This window comes from Neodiprion virginianus, chromosome 6 (assembly GCF_021901495.1).
Source record: "Neodiprion virginianus isolate iyNeoVirg1 chromosome 6, iyNeoVirg1.1, whole genome shotgun sequence".
Classification (NCBI taxonomy): Eukaryota; Metazoa; Arthropoda; class Insecta; order Hymenoptera; family Diprionidae; genus Neodiprion; species Neodiprion virginianus.
Window position 1 is genome coordinate 22,514,537 of NC_060882.1, and position 19,767 is coordinate 22,534,303.

Consider the following 19,767-nt stretch of genomic DNA (forward strand, 5'->3'; position numbering starts at 1 on the left):
GAAATGTTTTTAATAGTTAAGAAGATGCCAAAGTTGTCTAGGTTTATCGTCTATTGTCTATATATTGTACACGTGGTGTCTGTGAGGGAAGATATATAACTATAAATTAATCGCGTTCTTCTAAGTTATTTCTGCGGTGTTTGTGAGAGTGCAGACCTTTTTGATTCAGATGATTTAAAAAAAAAAGTTATATCGTTGATTGGATCTAACTTCCTTTCCAGTCACCCCGCTGTCACGTTTTATTATCGTACTATTATTGCCTATTATTGTACGTATCAGTTCATTCGTTGATTATATTTATTATTACTATTATAATTATGACTATTATTATCATCATCATCATTATTATTACTATTATTATTATTATTATTATTATTATTATTATTATTATTATTATCATCATTATTATTATTATTATTGTTATTGAAGTCGAAATACCCGTTTCGACCTTCGTAAAATCAAAGATTCATTACATTCTTGATCCTACGAAAGCCGTCAGCGATTTCGATCTTCAATATTTCGAAAATTCTGTTTCTTGCCCAAGACTGAGGTTTTTTGAATATATTATTAAAAATATTATTATTATTTGAATGAATTGTTTTTTTTTTTAGTTTTTTTTCTTTTTTTTTCATATTTGTTCAATCAAGATCGTTTTGTCGTTGTAAACTTTTTGAAGAGAATTGTTCCTAAAAAATGTAGGCAATAAGGTTAAAAAGAAGAGATGAAGTGTGTGTGTGTGTCTATGTGTGTGTGTGTGTGTGTGTGTGTGTGTGTGTGTGTGTGTGTGTGTGTGTGTGTGAGAGAGAGAGAGAGAGAGAGAGAGAGAGAGAGAGAGAGAGAGAGAGAGAGAGAGAGAGAGAGAGAGAGAGAGAGAGAGAGAGAGAGAGAGAGAGAGAGAAATAATAAAATAAACAAAAGGAAAAAAATGGGAAAACTCATATCAGATAGTTTTTGGTGTTAGAAATGTACGGCTCTAGATAAAATCTCGTTATCTAGTTAAAAATTTGTTAGATAATCTCATATACGTACCGGGCCTGTTTATATATGTACGTGTATGTGTATATGACTATATCCCTATATACGTACATGTATATGTATATATATTATGTAAATAAGGCACTATATTAATACTGCCCGTAGCAAAAATTTGAAATAATTATAAATTCGAAATGTTAATAATAATAATGATTATTCTAGTGGTTATTTAAATACAATTATAAGGCCCCGTTTTGCTGCGGACAGGATGAAGGGACGGTGTTTTTTCGAGAAATAAATGAGCAAAAAAAAGAAAACACAAGAAAAAAACGAAAAAATTTGAATGTTAGCCGAAGACCGCAAGTTATAGTATGTGTCAAAAAATAAACGTACGCAGAAAATACCGTGGATGCGAATGTTCGTTTCGGTTTCTTTCCGGTCGATTATTTTTCATGTTGAATTCAACTCGCAAATTTCATGCTCTTTTTTGTCTATATTATCTGTCATGCCATAGGACCAAATTCTCTGCCGCGGACGCATATATTGCATTGATAATTTTGCATTGCAGAAAGTCGTTTCCAATATTTCTACACACAGGGTAAAAGAATAAAGACAAATTATTCCGATAAAAGCCAGTATATAATGATAGATTCAAAGAGTATCTATAGACAAACCTATATATGAATAAAATATTTCATGTAATTGTATAATAATAACAAAAAGAAGAGAAGAGAAACAAAGAAACTAAGAAAAAATTCGAAGTAATCGACAAAGTAAATGAATAAATTTGAAAGAAAAGAAAGAAGCAAACTAGTTGCGGCGAAAAATTTCGATTTTAACAAAAATTTTCTGATCCAGGGTAAAATGAAATTAAAAAAAAAAAACGTAAAAAAAAAGTGAAAAAAAAAACAAAAACGAAAAGATGAGAAAACAGGAAACACAAAACTCGGTTTTTACGGCAGTGGAGGTCAGGTTAAACCTGGTCAAAACGAAACTTATAAACCGAGATTCGACTTTAAGGCAATACGAACACGGAACTCGCGTGGAAATGTTTGTCATTCGCCTCGGTCGGCGAATCGACTGGCAAACTTTTTCTCGAGATGGCCATTAGTTATAAAGTAGCAGGTACGGTGTATGTCTTGTGCGATTCAAATAAACGGAATTGTTTTTAAAAAATATAAATACACCTATATAAACTTGTTTTGACTCCCTCGATCCCGTTTATTAATCCCGCGTTAAACCTACGCTAACAGTTTTATACGATTCTTCGCGATGTCATCCGTCCACCCCCCCTTCCCGCGTCCCGCAGATATATTAACCGAAAGGGAATAATTTTTTTCATTCCTCCACTTTTCTCGTACGCCACAATTTTTCTCAACTTTTTTCTTCCAGTCGAACAAACTCAGCAACGTCGGCTCTACTTTACTCGCCCGAACGACTTTTAGAGCCGCCGAAGCATTACATACGTATACATACATATACACGCAGATACGATAGAGCAGTAAGGATAGAAGGACGGTACCTGTGTACCAGCTTTAGATTCCTCCCTCCTCCCTCCCCCACCCCCCCCCCACCCCGCCCCCGCCCTCATTTCGGGAGAAATTCACATGGATAGAGGTATACTAGACCCAGCTACGTACAGACACAGGGTTCAGCCCTCAAAGTACCTGCAGCTATGTCACGGTTACTTTACATTTGCAAGAAGTATTTCGAGCGAAGACGTCGGAACGTCTGGAGGCTTTGAGGTGATACATGTAATACGTTACACGTATAACGTATCAATGGGGGGGATGAAAGGCGGGGGTGAGAAAGCGGCGGGAGCTGAATAGCCAACCCCTGGCGAGCGCATCCGGGTATTATCGTTGTAGGCAGTGGAGGCAGTGTATCGCAGACGTCGAGGTTGCGACGGGTAACAGATCTGTAACCCGGGTTGCATATGCCCAGGGAGCCTGACCCCCGTTGGACACCCCTGAGTCTCTTACTCCTCGACGACCCTTAAGCACTCGGCTCGCGACCGTCGCGGTCTTTCAAAAAAATCGATACTGCCTGCCCACATGCATTTTTAATTAGACGGAGGCATTTTTCGTTTTTTTTTTTTCTCTTCTTTTTTTACGAGTAATCGGTAGTTGTGAAAGTCTTTGTTGCTAGTTCGATTTGTAACTCGTCACGCGAACTTTACTCCCGCGGTTTTCATTCGGGATGTTGCGTCATTTTTCGGACAATTTTTATCTGTATTATCAGAATTACCCGGTTTCTAATTTGCAAATTTATATTGAAATTTCATAGAGTTTTGACAACGTCCAATATCGTGGAAAAATTAACTAACGGCATTTTTTTTTTTTTTTGACAGTTTGTTAGCAGTAATTATGATTTTATAATGTTACACGAGACGAACTTGACAATTTAAGCAGAGGTTCGAGTATTCAATACACATATTTCAATACCAAGGAGAATGAATTAGGTTCTACGCAGATGTATGCATAATACTGTAAAATCACAGTATCATTGGTACCCGCATATATTCAAACCCATTAATTTGCGTGTACTTAAGTTGGCTGGTAGGAGATGTATAAAATGACATGCGTCACCGTGAAGGATAAATCTAATCTGCACCTTTTGATAGACCTACAGGATTACTCTAACGAACCCAAAAGTGATTCAAAATTTTCACTCAAAGGAAATTCTCGAAAATTTTCACTGTAGAACCAGACGAATGACAAAAGCGGCACGGTAATTTCGACCATTGAAAATTTGCGCGCGTATATACGAGAATACGTCAATAAAATTACGGTTGTTCACACATTAATCGTCTTACACAACAAACCCCGGAACCCAAAGTTAAGACAATAGCGTCGATTTTTGGTATAAGCTCCATTGTTCGTGGTACATTCATCTGTCAAGTGCCGTGACTTCTGTGAGTCGCTTAGAACCAAATCTGAATATTAATTAATCAAAAACAGTGCGAAAGGTAATGAATTTTTTCACGGAAATTTCACAGAGACGTGGGAACGACTCGCGTCCATCGATTGAGGTGGAAATTTTTGAACCAACGACGGAGGAAGTGCGAGAAATTGAACCGCAACGCGGACACCGGAGACAATTGTTTTGCGATGTCAGTTGAATGCGTGTTAACTATAGTGACGTCACTACAATGGCGAACACTAATCTCGACGTCAAGCACAGCAGTGGCCCTCCTGCCGACTCTATCACTGATTTACCCCTTTATTTTCAAAACAAAACTTGTCCAAACAATTTCTGACTTGATTGCGACGGCAAAAATATTTTACGGAAAAGCTTTGAATTTATTTAGAGAAAACCTTGACACATCCAAAAATTTGTACAGCCTTAAATTCACATACTCGTCTTTCGCATGAATTAATTTCAATTGAAAATAATCCGGTTGTATTTGGTCAGTGGATTTACATTTTGAGACGCTCCGAGGAGTGACTTTATCGTTCGTAATTTAGTTTTCAGGACACTTTACAACAATTTCTCGGGTTAAACACGAAGTGAGGTATTTTAATTACCGAACTTGAAGCAAAAGTAGGAATTATGAATATTCATAGTTTACAAAACCTGTTCCGTTACGATATTAACATGGTAACGTCAGTTTAAGAACTAGGGCAACTTTTTGCGCCAATGGTACCGCAACCCCACGACAGTGTGTCCATGTTACCTGACGCCAGACGGTACACTCTCACCAAAAATTAAACTCACCCTATAGTCGGATTTATCGGTGGGTAAAACTTCCCCAGGTAAAATTTGTCCCCCGGCAAACTCCGGGCCGTGCCTTTGCCCTAGGGAATAATCTCAGATCGATCGTTGATTGTACCTCGTACCTACACTGCGCTAAAGGTATATGATTGGCGAATATTTTTTATACGATGAAATGACGTAGAAAACGTGTATAACCCTTTCGTAAATGGATTAGATTTTCAAAGCCTGGAAAAATTTCGTACGAATGTAATCCACGGATACGGAATAATCATAGAAGTTACTAAACAGTTGGGTAGTAATGTTTGACCATCCAAAGATGTGCCGAGCAAGGTTAAACTGTTATACGGAGCAAGTGATTTGGAGAAAAACATTTCGTAACGGGGATAGGCCTTTAAGTTTGAAGTTTGTTAGATCGTCGAGTTAGTCAACTGTTAAGCCAGATAAGCAGCGAACATGCCTGAAAACAATTGGGCCGGATTAGAGGGTAGTTTCGAGCCGGGTTTCTTGCTGGTCAAAAGGTTACCCAAGACTCATTTGTCTTCGAATCAAACCTGCCGGTTTAAAATCACACGTTAATGCGGAATTGAATAGAAGCCACGCAGTCGCGTCTTGGCGATGTTATCCCCCATTTGTATTGCTCAATTCACGCATGAACCTTCTGTGAGCCGTTTCCTGATCAGCTGTAATCCAAACCCGCAACGCGAATGTTATCTACCTTAGCTACGAGTCCTTCTGCGAAATGCCTTCCGCATCAAGGTGATCACGATCCTTCTTGATAGGATGGAACCTCAAATATTATATACCTTTTACCGGGGCAATTAGCACGTCAATGCAAACCGCGTCTGCGTCGCCATCTAATATCACATCTCAATTGTAATCGACGACTCGGAATTCTAATCAATTGTAACTTTCAAGTAACTCTCAGAACTCGCTGACGAGGGATGAAGGAGTTGGAAAAACCGGGGCAGCTGGTCAACGTCAAATTCGCAGCCTTGTTCGTTCGTCGGTTGACCACCCCCACCCTAATTCGCTCGTCCTCGAACGGTCAGCATTCGCCTGCGTGCGAGGGTGGCGTTGACCAATGACAGAGCGTCCTTCACCGACCCCTTTCAACTGACCAATAGAAAGATTTCGGCAAATGCGTCGAGGACGTGTGAATCAGCGAACCCTCGCCTCGCACGATCCTGCAACGCGTAAGTTATGCCTATTTTATCGTCAACATCTTTATCCGCACCTATGTATGAGCATCCGCGTAATTCTACCCTAGAAAATTTGTTCAAGATGCCGAATACAACTCGCAAGAAATGAACTTCGCGAGTAAAGCACACGTGCAGAATCTCGCCACCTTCGAGTCCTGAAAAGCGTGCGCGGGGCCGCCTTAGAAACGGTGACGAAAATCGCCCCCGCACATGTAGCGAAAACAAAAGAAAAGAGCTTAAAAGCCCGACGGACTAGGAGGAGCCGCGGTGGTGGAACTTTGCTCAACTTAAACACTCTGTAAGTATAAGTATGCAAGAGGAGAGGTTGACTCGGATGAGAGCGAGGCGAACGTAGAACGAGCGAAATGGAAACGGTTTCTTCACGCGTGTGTGGTACGTAATATTTTTTTCCACCCTGCGAAGCGGGAACCGTTGCATCCCTCGTCGCAACACGCGGACTGCAATCAGTGCGTGCCTATGCGCTGCGCTCAAGCACCGAGTAATACCTAATAATGATGAAGTTCCGTGCAGCAGTCCACGTTGAGGAACGCGGTGGCGAAGGAAGGGGGCGAGAAGCGAGGGAAGAAAGCTGCAGGGCTGCTGCGGCGAAGGGAGGAAAGGGGGGGGGCGAAGAGAGGGATGAAGGGGGTGGCGGTGGGGGGAAGGCTGAGGAACTCGGCGTTGGGAGGGTCGAAGGCAACTAACTCCAGCGGTGCGGAGGTGCTCCGGGGTGGGTTACACATTTGAGTACATAAATGTATGTAACTTTGAGTTTGTGTTGGAGTGGGCGGCGGCCATCTTGTCCGGTGGGTATTGACCGAGGCGACCGCCGCTCTCGGAGACGACATGCCATGGCGGGCCGACCACGCCGACCACGCGGACCACACTCGGCGCTAATTGCACGCTCTTTGATTTCGCCGGAAGCTCCACGTCTCGTATTCCGGCCGTATCTCTCTTTCTCGGAAGAATTCGAGCAGCGAAGCTTTCGATGCACGACGTCGCGAATCACTTGCGGGTCAAAGCCCAAAGCCAGGACGCTGTGTGTCGGTGGCTTATTTGTACGTGGCGGATAAAGTAATTGAACGGACTTGTTATGTCCCTGGACGTCCGAGGGGTGATTTCATGCACGCAGGCGCGAGGACTCGTTTTCTTTACAAGGCTTAGGTACTTACACTTTGCAAGTGTAACTATCCTGCGATAGTTTTTTTCTGTTCTGAGTTTAGTTGACACGTCTGGCATTGTTAATTGCAGCGACAGAGAGATGTCTCGGAACGTAATGTGCTAGATTATTTGAACCTTACACTTCATCTGTTAATGAAATCGTGGCCACCGAACCACTTTTTTCTATTTCAATGATGGTCCGCAGACTAAGAAGAGACGCGAGGATAAAGTAATTGCATGGAGGATCGGAATGATTACTGTTGTTTCTGATTATTATACCTCGAATCGGTTAATAAAATCGCAATAGACAGCACTAAGCCATGCGGAAACAAGATGAGGAAAAATCATAAATCTTATTTCAAATATTTTAAACCTATGAAACATACAGTATTTCTTAAAAAATTCTCAAATATACATTGCTTCTTCTTTACACAAAATTACTAACTATCGCCATCAATTTTGTATTACTAATAAAAATATTGTGAATAGCACAATTTTTTAGGAATAAAAACACTGGTCAAACGCGTACCAGAAAAAGTTCGCAAGTTATGGGAATTATTAGTCGAAGCTGGTACGTTAGGTGCTAAAATTTAATCGTTATACCTGTTTCGAAACGATCGATAATAGTCTTCTTTGACACCTTGGCTAAAAATTTTCTTAGCTCAATCTGAAACGTTCGATCAGCACATACAATCCATGGGCCACTTTTCTTCTCTGTCTTATAAAATTTATTATTCTAAAAATACATGAATTACCGTGAGTTTCGGACGTTTTAACCAGTTTTTAATACGGAAATAAATCCTTAAACTGGCACGTGTTACGTACCTCTTTGAAAATTTTTCCAGCTGTACGTTTGTGCCGTATCAAGCTGACTGATCAAAGAATCCAGCGTAAAATCAAGGCAGATTATAAGATAAGTGTGCCGGTTATTGAACTTGTCCCAATTGTTGACCTTTTTTCGTTGTATCTGTTTGATCCTTAGTTTTAAACCAACCAAAAAATCAATTTTTTGTGTCTAACCCGCTAGTCATTGGTTTTAACCGTCGAGAAATCTACAATTTGTGCCTTCGATTTGTAATGTTGTAAAATAAAAGGGTCAATATTGGGTTTAAGCATGTCAATAACTGGTACACTTACCTTACCTACGGGAGAATTAATTTGGGAAAACGTATAGTTTGCACTGGCGAATTTGCGGCCCTAGGCGCGCCAATCACGGTGAGTTGGCCTGACGGGAAAATCGAGATATTGGAGGAGAGGAAGGCATCCCTTGGAAGACGGCATCCACGTACCGAGTACTCGAGGTCAAGGCGACGCAGCCCCGAGTACTCGAAAGTCGAAGGTACAGGCAGCGTCGTAAAGTAACCTCCGCAAAGTTCGAGCGGGATTCCCTCGGAAACGCGGGAACCCTTTTCTGCCAGGGGCATCATCCAATTGTCACCTCACGCCCGCGTAATCGATCTCGTCAGAATAAGAAATTCATCAAAACGGCTCGCGGGTCGAGCACCAGGCACTCGAGTCTCAAACGAATCCCTACGCGAGCGATATTACCAGCTAGAGTAGAGGAGCCGGATCCTGTAGGGTCGAAATCCGCCTTCTCCCGACGGCGGAAAAACAAGAGCGTGCTCCAAGACATTCCAAAATCTGAAGCGGAGTTTTCTCGTCCAATTATTCCGGCTCGGATTACGTTGAATATAGCTGATCTACGTCTGTACCTTGACGTTTGAATGAATCAAAAATTCACTTTTGGATCCACCGCGAAAACCTTGATAACGATTAAGTTTTGACAAATGTCCCCAAGCTGGGCGAAGCTGTCTTCCGACCGAAGTAACTTGAACCAGTGATAACCGCGAACTTTACGAAGCCGTGTAAAATTCGGTTTGGCAAACTCGACGCTGAGCTCAGCACAAGCGTTCAATTTCTGAAAATATCAACTCACCACGCAAGTGTAATTATCCCTGAGTTTTCGTCAGGTTTCAACGCTGATACGAAAAGGCCAGTAAGGACTCTGTAAACCAGCGCCGAAAACCTACAAAGAAGAAAGAAGATAGTAGAAACAAAATTTGGCACCTTTAAGGCATTTTCTTTCGTTCATGGAACAACATGAGCAAGCAATGAGAGTTATGATTAAACTCAGGGGCTTACACCAAGGTTAGCGTGAGATGAATTCCTCCGAAAATTTCGGGGGTCAAAATCTGTCGAAACAACATTCCCGTGGTAATATCGGCGAGAGTGCTCAATACCGCGCAGCTCAGCCTGGTATTTCTGGCTGTTCGCTGTTGCATAGTAAAGACTGGCCTTTATTCCCCGTTTTCGCCTGGCACGTACTGTTTCAAGGGTGAGCTAGCCACCGACTCTCGCTCCGGCTAAAATTCCACCCTCCACCCTCCGTCCTCCGCCCTCCACCCTCCCGGCAACCCACCGACGCGCACTCTTTCGCGTAAAGGGTATCGTCCTACCGGGCACCCAGCCTCACCCGTGGATCTCTGTAGGAACGGTTGTATGTGCCCTGCTCCGTCGGTGGCCACCACCTCTGATTATACGCCGGCATCGGCGTACCCTTTCCAACAACGCGCTGTACTCGAGGTCGTAGCGGAGCAGCGCCGAGCCTGTAGTGGAGGTGTGTGTTATAGGTATACCTAGTACACCTACCTACGTATAGATGTAAAGGTTGTTCAGCTCCGCGGCGGCGGCGAGGAGAAGGGGGGTCTTGCTTTTGGACTCAGCTTGTAGTGGTGCAAGGGTTCGACCCTTAAGGGGTTGTGGCTACACCACCCCCACTACCGCCGCCCGCTACCCCCTCGCCGGCGGCCATTTTATTCACCCTTTAGTCTGGACTCTCCGACGAGTAATTCGTAATTCGAAGTATTCCTGTCGGGAAGGATTTTGCACGACCTGAGAAAACTCGCGTTTTCATCCGGACCACCGGTTGGGTGTAAACCCACACCTGGAATTATACCAGCGATATTTTCTACCGATTCAATCAAGTTTCCGAGGCTTTTTTGTGCCAGACGCACTGAACTGCCGGAAGTGTACGTCGAAACGCCATGCGATACGGGAGAGAATTTTTCGGGTACAGCTAAATTGGCTTACCGGTTCAGCAGATCCGTCACACTGCAATGCTGAACGCGGATTTTGCTGTACTTGCAAAATTCGAACCGTCGCGGCGAAAAAAAATTTTTCCGCTCTCTCTGTGTATCGAAAAAAGTCTTCCGCTGGATCAGCGAATCTTTTTGTTTTCATCCCTGCGAATGCTTTATCTTTACTTTCAAGCACGCGTCTTATTGTATCCTGGATCAGTTGTGCATTCAAGAATATCTACGAAACTCATCAAACCGACATTGTTTTTCATCGTTATTTAATCACGTTTTTCCAACAACTTCCGACCCCGAAATACCATTTACGTTGTATCCGCTGCAAGTATCGGATGTTGGAGTTTTAGCCTCGCGATATCGAAAGTCGGTTCACCGCGACTCCCCGAGGCTTGATTGGGATTTATTAATTGACACAGCCAGTTAACCCCCACCCCATGTTGCAGAACCATACCCATACTCAGAGCTATAACGTTTACTTGCAAACGATCCGAGAGTGCAGATTACACCAGGACACCGCGCCATGCCGTTATCAGATTTGGCGCTCTATTTCGGAGGGTATCTGTTTACGGCCGGACTAATGGTTCGGTCCAAACGGTGTAACTCCCTGAAGCTAAACGCGAGGTTCTTCTTCGATAATAATTAATATTCAATTACTCTTGCGGCCATTCTGTTTTCAGCTGTTATCCTAAACCTGTACACCAAATAAGGCAGAGGATGGGATGAAATAAATCGGGAACAAGCAGTCACTCGTTTATTAGAACGGCATCAGTCACGTAAATGAGGATTTGGAGTATCTCTTTATTTATTCACAATCGAATATCTTACCGTCTACGTACTACCACGTTAATTACAATGAGTGTGAAACGGTGATCAAGATCATTTTTGTTCACCTCGTGCAGCTGCCAGAGTCCTTCGGCGAAATGCGATGAAGGCAGGTCCTGAAATAAGAAAAAACTATTTCAACCAACGGAAATTTGCGATTGTAAACAAGCTTGTTCATCGGTTTCGAACAAGAGCATTTCGCTGTAGCGGACCGACCGATCAGTCTACTCACGGACTTCAGATTAGACGAATCAGATTCGGCTACAGACATGGCGCAGCTGATAGCAACGACCGTGAGTTTTTATTCGCAATAAGTTATGAACAGACGATTTTGTCAAACAAAAGTGGCAGTGCTGTTCTGCGTCCAGAATCAATCCTCTTACGGATTCGGAAACATTATACGATATTTCACACCATATGAATCAAAAGGAATAATTACATCATTATTTTCCTCCAATACAATTACGTCGAAATTACGAGAGGTTGTTAAATACCGAGGAAAAGTAATCGCCAGAAGGAAAACCGACGTGCCAGTGTTAAAGATTGAAATCCAACCCGACGTTTGTGAACTTGTGAAGACCCGTGAAGTATGAGGTCTCGATTTCCATTCCCGTGGACCGTTCAGTTTCCGAATATTGTTCTGGCGTAAACAGAGTGTGGTGAAGAAAAAGTAGAAGAAGAAGAAGGAGAAGAAGAAGAAGAAGAATAAGAGGAAGAAAAAAGTGTAAGTGATGTGAAGGATCTTAAGCTGCGGCAGGATTGATGAAAATATAAACAGTCTGCCCATATTTCTATTTATTCAGCTCTCAAATAGATCGTATCGCGAAAGTACGAGTATAAATTGTTGTCGAATAACATTAGCGGTGGGACAACATATATCATTCTGGGCGCGCACCTCTGTGTTGACAGGCTCTACCCCATTTCTGGGGTAGAGTTCACGTAAAACCGGACACGGAACCAGACTGGCTGGTCTCATCGCCCCACATACGACTGACCACAATCGCCCTGTAGACAAATTTGGCCCAGTGATGCCCAACCGCATGATGTCGGATCGCCAATCGTGAGTAACGTAACACTTACAATTACATACCGAACGTAAACAGTGATTTGTTGCGTGTTCAAGAGACTTGAGGAAGAAAACTTTATTCGCCGTTAATTAGTCCTCACCGCCTACCTTCAAGGTGTTTTATAATAAAAAAAATCTACGAAGATGACACCGAGGCAACTTCGTCGAAAGTAATCGCAGTAAATACTTTTGAATAATTGACGACTAATTCCGATACTCTCCGAGTCTTGGATGCAATAAAGAAGGCCTGATTTATAATAATTAATATCCCGTTACAACAGGCGCGTGTATATATATATATACACACATACTTACGTAGGTGAGGAAATCGGCCTCTTTAATTATGACCAATTTCTTTTGATTTGAACACGCTTTTCTCGCCCGGCTTACATCATATAATTAGGTAAGAACGAGGCCTCTTCAACTCGCTTACTAAATAATAACAATTTCTGTTCCCCGGCGGCGTAACGCCGCCTCGAGCCGGCAGACCCAGGCAAGGGAAGGTTATATTATACGGGGTCGAACGGGGGTGGCTGAAGATGGAAGTCGAGCTTGCTCGGGGGAGTGTACACATATCGACATCGTCCATGCATGACAAAACGCCTGGCTAGCCACGCCGGGAAAAACGACGAGAGATCCGGTCTTCATCCTCTACGAGGATACACCCCCACCGCCCTTCGCATCCACGTATGTATCTTACACGCGTTATACTTCGTACCTACCGACTACGACGCCAGCCCCCGAAAGCGAGATGCCGAAAACTCGCGAGAAAACTTTGCGATAATTCTCTGGACGTCTATCCACCCTCAGACCCGCTGTTTTCGCGGTATGTTTTCCCTCTTCCCTCTGTGTTTTTTTTTCGCCCCTTTTTCCCCGTTTCTTCCGTATTTTTCTACCTTTTTGCCAAACAATGGACTCCCACGCGACTAGGGCATTGGCCGGACGTCACGTCATCTCGCGGAATAATAACATTCGTGGGTGTGGGAAAAAAAGAATAAATAAATAAATAAATAAAATAGGAAAGAAAAATTCACGCCGAGATAAGAACTGATCTGAATAATACGGTCGTCTCGTTTTATGCACGCTACCTTCGGATCTACTACACCGTATATGAGGATATCACTGCCTCGTGAATACATATGTGTGTGTGTGTGCGCGCGCGTGTACACGTGAGGGACGCATCTGTGTACATACATATATACGGCCATTAAGTTGATCCTGCTGCACCGACTCGGAGGGTCAGAGATATTTTAATACTCGATCTACCGGGTCCAGAGGTCCAGCATCATCCTAACAGGTGATGAAAGACACACCTGTAAAGGTGAAGGATCAAATCTTGCACAGCCAGTTTGCTGTCCGTGTCCAGAATCTCTCCACAGCGACTATTTCGTCGGATACTCCGAACCCCTGCACAACAACATCGACCGATCCCCATTAATCAGGTCAGATTGTCGTAATTGCGTTTTTCAAAATCCGACAAGAGTTTGCAAGCATTTTTTTTTTTACAACGTGTCCACGGGAATCTTGTTTCGAAAAGAGAAAAAAATTCGAGGATTCCAAGAGGACCGAGATAGTGCAACGCAAAGTTCCGAGCGAGATACGAAAAAAAAAAGTTTACAAACTTTTGTCAATTAATTGGTTCACAAAATATCGGTGATGGGATAATTAGAAAATATGAATAAATTACGCAGGAATATGAATTTAAATCGGTGTAAGCCGGGTAGGATTTTCAAATTTTCGACCTCTGTTTCCTTGATAAGATTACGACCCTTTGACCGAGTAAAGTTCACCCTGATTTTAGAGAACTTGAATTTTTATATCTCGGGACATTGCGTACTGAATAATTTTGCGACTCTTGTAGAGATTTTTTCATCGCAGATATAGTGATCAGAAAAATACAAGGCGTAGTTTACAGTAATTACTTGCGTCACTCGAAAAATAAGCTCGCTCCACCATCGGGAACGGTCGATTGCTTTTGAAATCGTATTACGAGACAATTTCTGAGAGCTCTGCGCGGTGGATAAAGTTCGGAATATGATATCTTGTATATTTGCAAAAGTAATAACCGTAGGTGGGTACTGGAACGAGGGTGTACTAGGGGGTGGGTGCAGGGTGGATGAAGGGAGGGAGGGAGGGGGGGAAGGGGGGAGGGTAGCCTGGCGACACTCGAATCTCCAGCTGTAAGGGTCCATCTCATAGCAACGCCCACAGTAGCTGAGATCGATACGAGCGCAGTGTTCTGGAAACGTCGAATTTTCTCCCATTTTTCAATTTCCAATAAGTATTAAAAAATTTCACCTCGATTACCGAGACCTTGGGCCGCAACCTCGCGTTCGAATTTTTGAAATACGCTACTCCAAAGACCGGGAATAAATTTTTGAAATTATCATTTGATTCGCACTTTCAGGCTCGACTTCGCTCCACTACTTGACTGGTCTTTGTACCTTGGTCGTACAGTACACGCTCAAAGTTTGTACGATGAAATAGTTAGGTACAACACAACTGCGATTTGTAGTCCTGCATGTGTTTCGAAATTTTACGAAACACCGTAAGGCAGAAATTCACGAGTTGCCGTCTAATTTCGCGCCATGATCCTCGAACGGACGCGCAGATTCTGCTCCTTGTAATCTATGCCCGAAGATCGACGGCAAACGAACGCTCTTGGATTCTACTTAAGTATGCGAAGGAAAGGAAAATTAATAATAAAAGAGCCTCGATGGCGTGGCCGAACCTCCCTTTACTAGAATAACTGGGCCAAGATCTACGAGATCTGTTCTGTAATAAGAAGTGAAACGGTGGGAACATCGCTAAAGGTTATGGTATTTTTTCGCACTTCAAGATACACGGAGTCGAAAATTTTATTATTTACAATTGTTCCCACAAGTGTTTGTTCTTGTCTTTATTCTATGTAGTCGTCACTTAAAACTCCCAAGCTCTGAAAATATCTGCATTCGGGTATTAGGCATTTTAAGTCTTCCTCTATCCATTACCAGAATCCCCGTTACTTGCAGAAGTATCACCACGCTGTTTACTGTCGTTCAGCGATCGTTTCAGAAATTAATTATTTACACTAATTTCTGTGAATATCTGAGCACCTTGGTGTGACCTGCGTTACATAAAAGTAGCGGAAAAATCGCCTCGAGAAGTTGCTTCGATACGCAACGCGAAGTCGTCGACAGTAGTAAAAGCATTACTAGTCAGCCCCTGCTTGACTCGCCTGTCGGGCAAGAAATTCCTGAAAGGTCAGTTCACCTCGCATAGAAAAACCACGCGATTTTAATATTTCTGGTTTAAATTTCCTCAGCCAAGATTTCTCAACTGTTTTCAAATTTACACCGTAGAAATTAACAAGAATCAAAGTCGATTAATGGCAAAAATGGCGAGTACTAGTCACAAGAATCGTACCCTATAATGAATCGAATATATATTAGCGTGCAAATAAATCCAACCTTTCGCCAAGTTGAGATAAAAATTCGGACTTTCTCTCCCGATTCTGTAAGATTCTTTCTTTTATTTTGTAAGCGCTATCCCGTTGAAACCATCTCGTTTGACGATCAAGAGAGAAACAACAACGAAGTGGAAAAAGTGCCGAGCCAAATGAACGAAAGGCTGCATATACGCGCAAAGGTACTCACTTAGCGAGTCTCCGTGTCTCGGTCACGGGTAAAGACACTACCGACGCCATTAACGATTCGCATTCGAGGCAGCGCGACGCTTCGCGTCGGTTACGAGCCGAAGTACCCGAACGCTAAGTCGTTCGGACGAAGGAGCTGGGCATCTCCTCTGTACTGCGTAACGCTACGTACACCGGTATAAGGGAAAATGATACCACGTTTCTAGGGACGTATCTAACAATAAGGTACTCGCAAAGTGCGTCGGCAAAGCTCAGTCAGAACTCAGAATTCTCAAGTGTAGTTCCATGCAGAAAACAAGTGCTTGCTAACCTTGGTCAGAATTTAAACAAACAGCTTTGCTACTGGTTGGTGCAAATTTCTACACACGAAGGAAATTGGCGATAATTAGATCTGGTGATATTTTTCACGAAATGTTGAACAATTTACATTATTAGTGATAAAAAGATTTTTCCATATTCGAGTATAGTTTATTACGATCATAAATTATGACTTCGTGCAAGTTTCACGTGTAATTATAGAAGTAAAATTATACGTAAAATAGTGTATGAAATAAATTTTTAAAACGACGAAAGAATATTGCGGATTTTGCAAAGCATATAATGTGCGTACAGAATTTAACATAAAATAACACGTCATTTTTGTCCGCCGTTCTACCCCTAGTAAGAATTTTTGAATGATTGTGAATTGGATTTTTCGGGTGAATAGTATACTAATTTTAAATTTTCTTTCGCTGGTTGAGCCATAAAAATTTTATTCAAATATTTGCAAAATATTACAATGAGTTGTATAAATTTCGTACCTCACGTAAAAATAGCAAAAAATGCAACGATGTTTCCGAAACGCAATATAGAACATAAAATGCACGGTTTTCGGCCACCTTAGTTCGGTATGGGGCCCCATCGATTGATCCATTTTCAATGATATCAATACCATATAAATAAAAACGTGCGGTTACGTATGATACACAATCAGCTATGATAGTTATAAGCATTGGTTTTTGAACAATCAAGTATTGAAAAGTACCGTTCAACATTATCAGTAAAAAACTGTGCTTTCGTAATTAATTTATCAATTATTCAAATCTACAGTACCAGAACCAAGTGTGCAGAACGTTTTACAAGTACAGTGGCAAAGGCACAAACAAGGCCTTCGTTCTATTACCTAGATTTATTGAATCAAAAAAAAAAAAAAAAAAAAAAAAAAAGATGTTTTAACGAAAATGGCAATTTAGGGTTAGCGAGGACGTGAAATATCGCGTATCCTCCTCCGGCGAGTGCAATGAGGATAAATACAACAATAGCCGAGGCTGGAGCGGCACTCGGGTAGCCCTCTTAATTGGGTCCGCCATTTTCGGTGTTTCGGCGGGCGGTTGGGCAGCCCCCGCGCCCTCGCAGAAGGGTTGCACCCCCTTTCCCTTGCCGCCCGCCGCCACTCGGTGGGATCCCTCGTCGCCCGGCGTCCCCGTCTCGCCGCCCCCGCTGCCCCCGCATCAACCGTTCCGTACACCAAGCAAGGCTCGTCCACGTCCCGGACCCTCGAGCCTCGAGGCCTCGTTCGCTCGGCCCGAGTGGCTTTTGTTTTCGCCCCAAAGGATCCGCCATTTTGAATTTATGATCCCCGGACCCGCTCGGACACCAAAAAACTTTGGTCGTTAGCGGAAATTAAGGGACTACCTCGGTTTTCGTACGTACGAGGCGCGTCGTCATCGCCCGTAATAAGAGAAGAAATGGAGGGGAAGGGGGGGCATGGACGACCCTTTGAAATTTAAGACCCAACCGAACCTCCTGACACGTGTGATAATTACAGTACGAAAATACTGCGGGCCGCGGATGCCATGGATTGGCTAATTCTCTGGCCAAGGATCAAACTTTGTCAAATGCATTGATCATGTTGTTTCCAAGTATACAGCAGTGAGTCTGAACTAATTTCCATTAATTCTTCAAAATTCGTGATATGTGCAGAAAAATGTTTTTACCTTTTACCTCTAAGACTAAGTAAATATAATATTTGGAAGATGAAGATGCTATTTTTGAATTTTAGCCAAATTTGAGATTTTCCATCTCGATGGCTCAAAGCATTTGCACCTTTGCTCTTTTTAACGGGCTTTTGTGATTCGAGAAAAAAGCAGATTTCGGAAATAGATTGCCGTGATGAACAGGAAAATAGATCTATTTGAAACAGAAGATCGTGTCTGCAGTCCTTTCGAAAGAAAAATTTTAAGTAGTTTGATAATTAACCTCAAGTTGCGAATAAGAAATGGACAATTGATCGCAATGTGATAATTCCAGGGATAGTATAAGGGAAAATTAGTTAAATATGCAAGGGCGCAAATAAATTAAGCCCCCACCTCTCATGATAAATGTATACACGATAACGCACGAGGCATAATGGTGTGAAAATACCTACGCGGTGTTATTATCGCAACGATTATTATATTTATAATTAAGACGTCGTAATTAACGTGCGATAATCGTTGTGGTCGTTATCATTCCGGGCACGTAATTCGGTGAGAAATCGTCGCCGTGGATATTCCGATAACTCGATTCACTGTCTAATAGTTTAGTACAAATCGAATGTCCGCCGGTCGGGGGCGAGCGAATGCAGGGTTCTGCAGTCGGCGGAGATGTCGACTTAAAACAATTGCACGAAGGCGTTCCGCAATATCCCGACGTTCCTAATTCGGTTACGGAACTAGAGTGTACCTGGGCTGTCTTCCCTCACATCCCTCCTCCGTACCGGAGCCTCGAAACGTGCTGAGAAATACGGCGATAATCGATATGGATTTCCAGTTCAAACATGCGAAACACATTAACTTGGTAGAGGCAGCGATTTATTGACGGTTGATTAACGCCTCGAAAAATTTCACAATTTTCCCTTCGATGATGTGATTCGGCGATGATTTGTGAATTAGTCACGACAGAGGTAACGCGATGACACCCTTGCTTCGCTGAGGGATGATTTACCCGTAAACTATGATAGGTCGCGGTTTCCGGTAAACTTTGGTTCACGTTTAAACCTGGATTCTGAATCTGTTTCGTTAAAATTATAGAAGTATAATCGCAGAATACTTTACGTGCAGTGGAGAATTTGGGAAATAGAATCGAAAGTTCTTAAATTCAATTGAATATAGAGAAGTTTCATGGATTCTTTAAATTTCATATTTTAGCAGTTTAGGGAAAAATAATTTAGTAGTTTATTTTCGATTTTACATTCGAAACAATGTTGAATCAATTTATCAGCAGGTTTCAAATGATACTGTGCAACAAACTTTCGTTACTCACAGACGATGAAACTTGACCGGGGAAAAAATTTAATTTTTCTTTAGATAATCTGCAATTATAGTAAAATGGTTCGTTGTTGTAACTAAAAGGATGTCGACTTTCCATACAAAATAGAACAGTTTGATAAAAATCAATTTTGAACATAAAGCTTAAATGTGTGACATAAATTACACGAGGCTTGTAAAAAAATTGTATTTTCTTTCCTGCCGAAGTTATGACGGAACCGGGATCGACGTTTGATTTTAGCAATTAGCCTCGAAACTGAAACTTGAAATTGAAATTGAATTCAGCGGTCATACAAGTCGTGGAACGCGATGAAACAACGTTTTCAGAAAAGACGCACGTATCGGGAGTGAGACTAGCTTCTCGATATATAAATGTTTGAATATTCATCGGACAAGTTTCGAGATGATCATTTCGCGATTAAGAACTTGCAGAGATCTCAACCACTCGTGTAATAACGATCAATCAAACAATTAGCATGAAACTTTGCCGTGAAAAGTTGCCGCGGAGGCGTCGCTCCTCTCAGATTAAAAGATTTTCATATTATTCAAGTAAAAAAAAGAGCGACTCAAATACTTCCCTCGATCTCGCCCGGCGGTAATTTTATTCAGACTGTCCCGTTCTCCCCTACCCTTATACTTCGGGCATCGTACCCTCAGTGCCAGAATCGTTCCGGCCCTGCAAAAATGGGCCAGCCCACCAGTTTTGTCCACCCCTCGAAGCCGGTGCGGTTTCCCAAGCGTAGCAATTAAGCCCAGGGGCGAACTTCTGACTCAACACTCACCGGATATTTTGTCCTGCATTACCGACCCTGCG

The 19,767-nt window shown here is 42.5% G+C and overlaps 1 long non-coding RNA gene across 1 annotated transcript in view; it reads left to right on the forward strand.

Moving 5' to 3' along the window:
* Window positions 1-12,532: 12,532 nt before the first annotated feature.
* Window positions 12,533-19,767, forward strand: part of LOC124307034 (uncharacterized) — a 33,941-nt gene continuing 26,706 nt past the window's right edge. The window contains exon 1 of the long non-coding RNA XR_006908736.1: window positions 12,533-12,719. This is a non-coding gene — a long non-coding RNA (uncharacterized LOC124307034). The remainder of the gene's footprint in view (window positions 12,720-19,767) is intronic.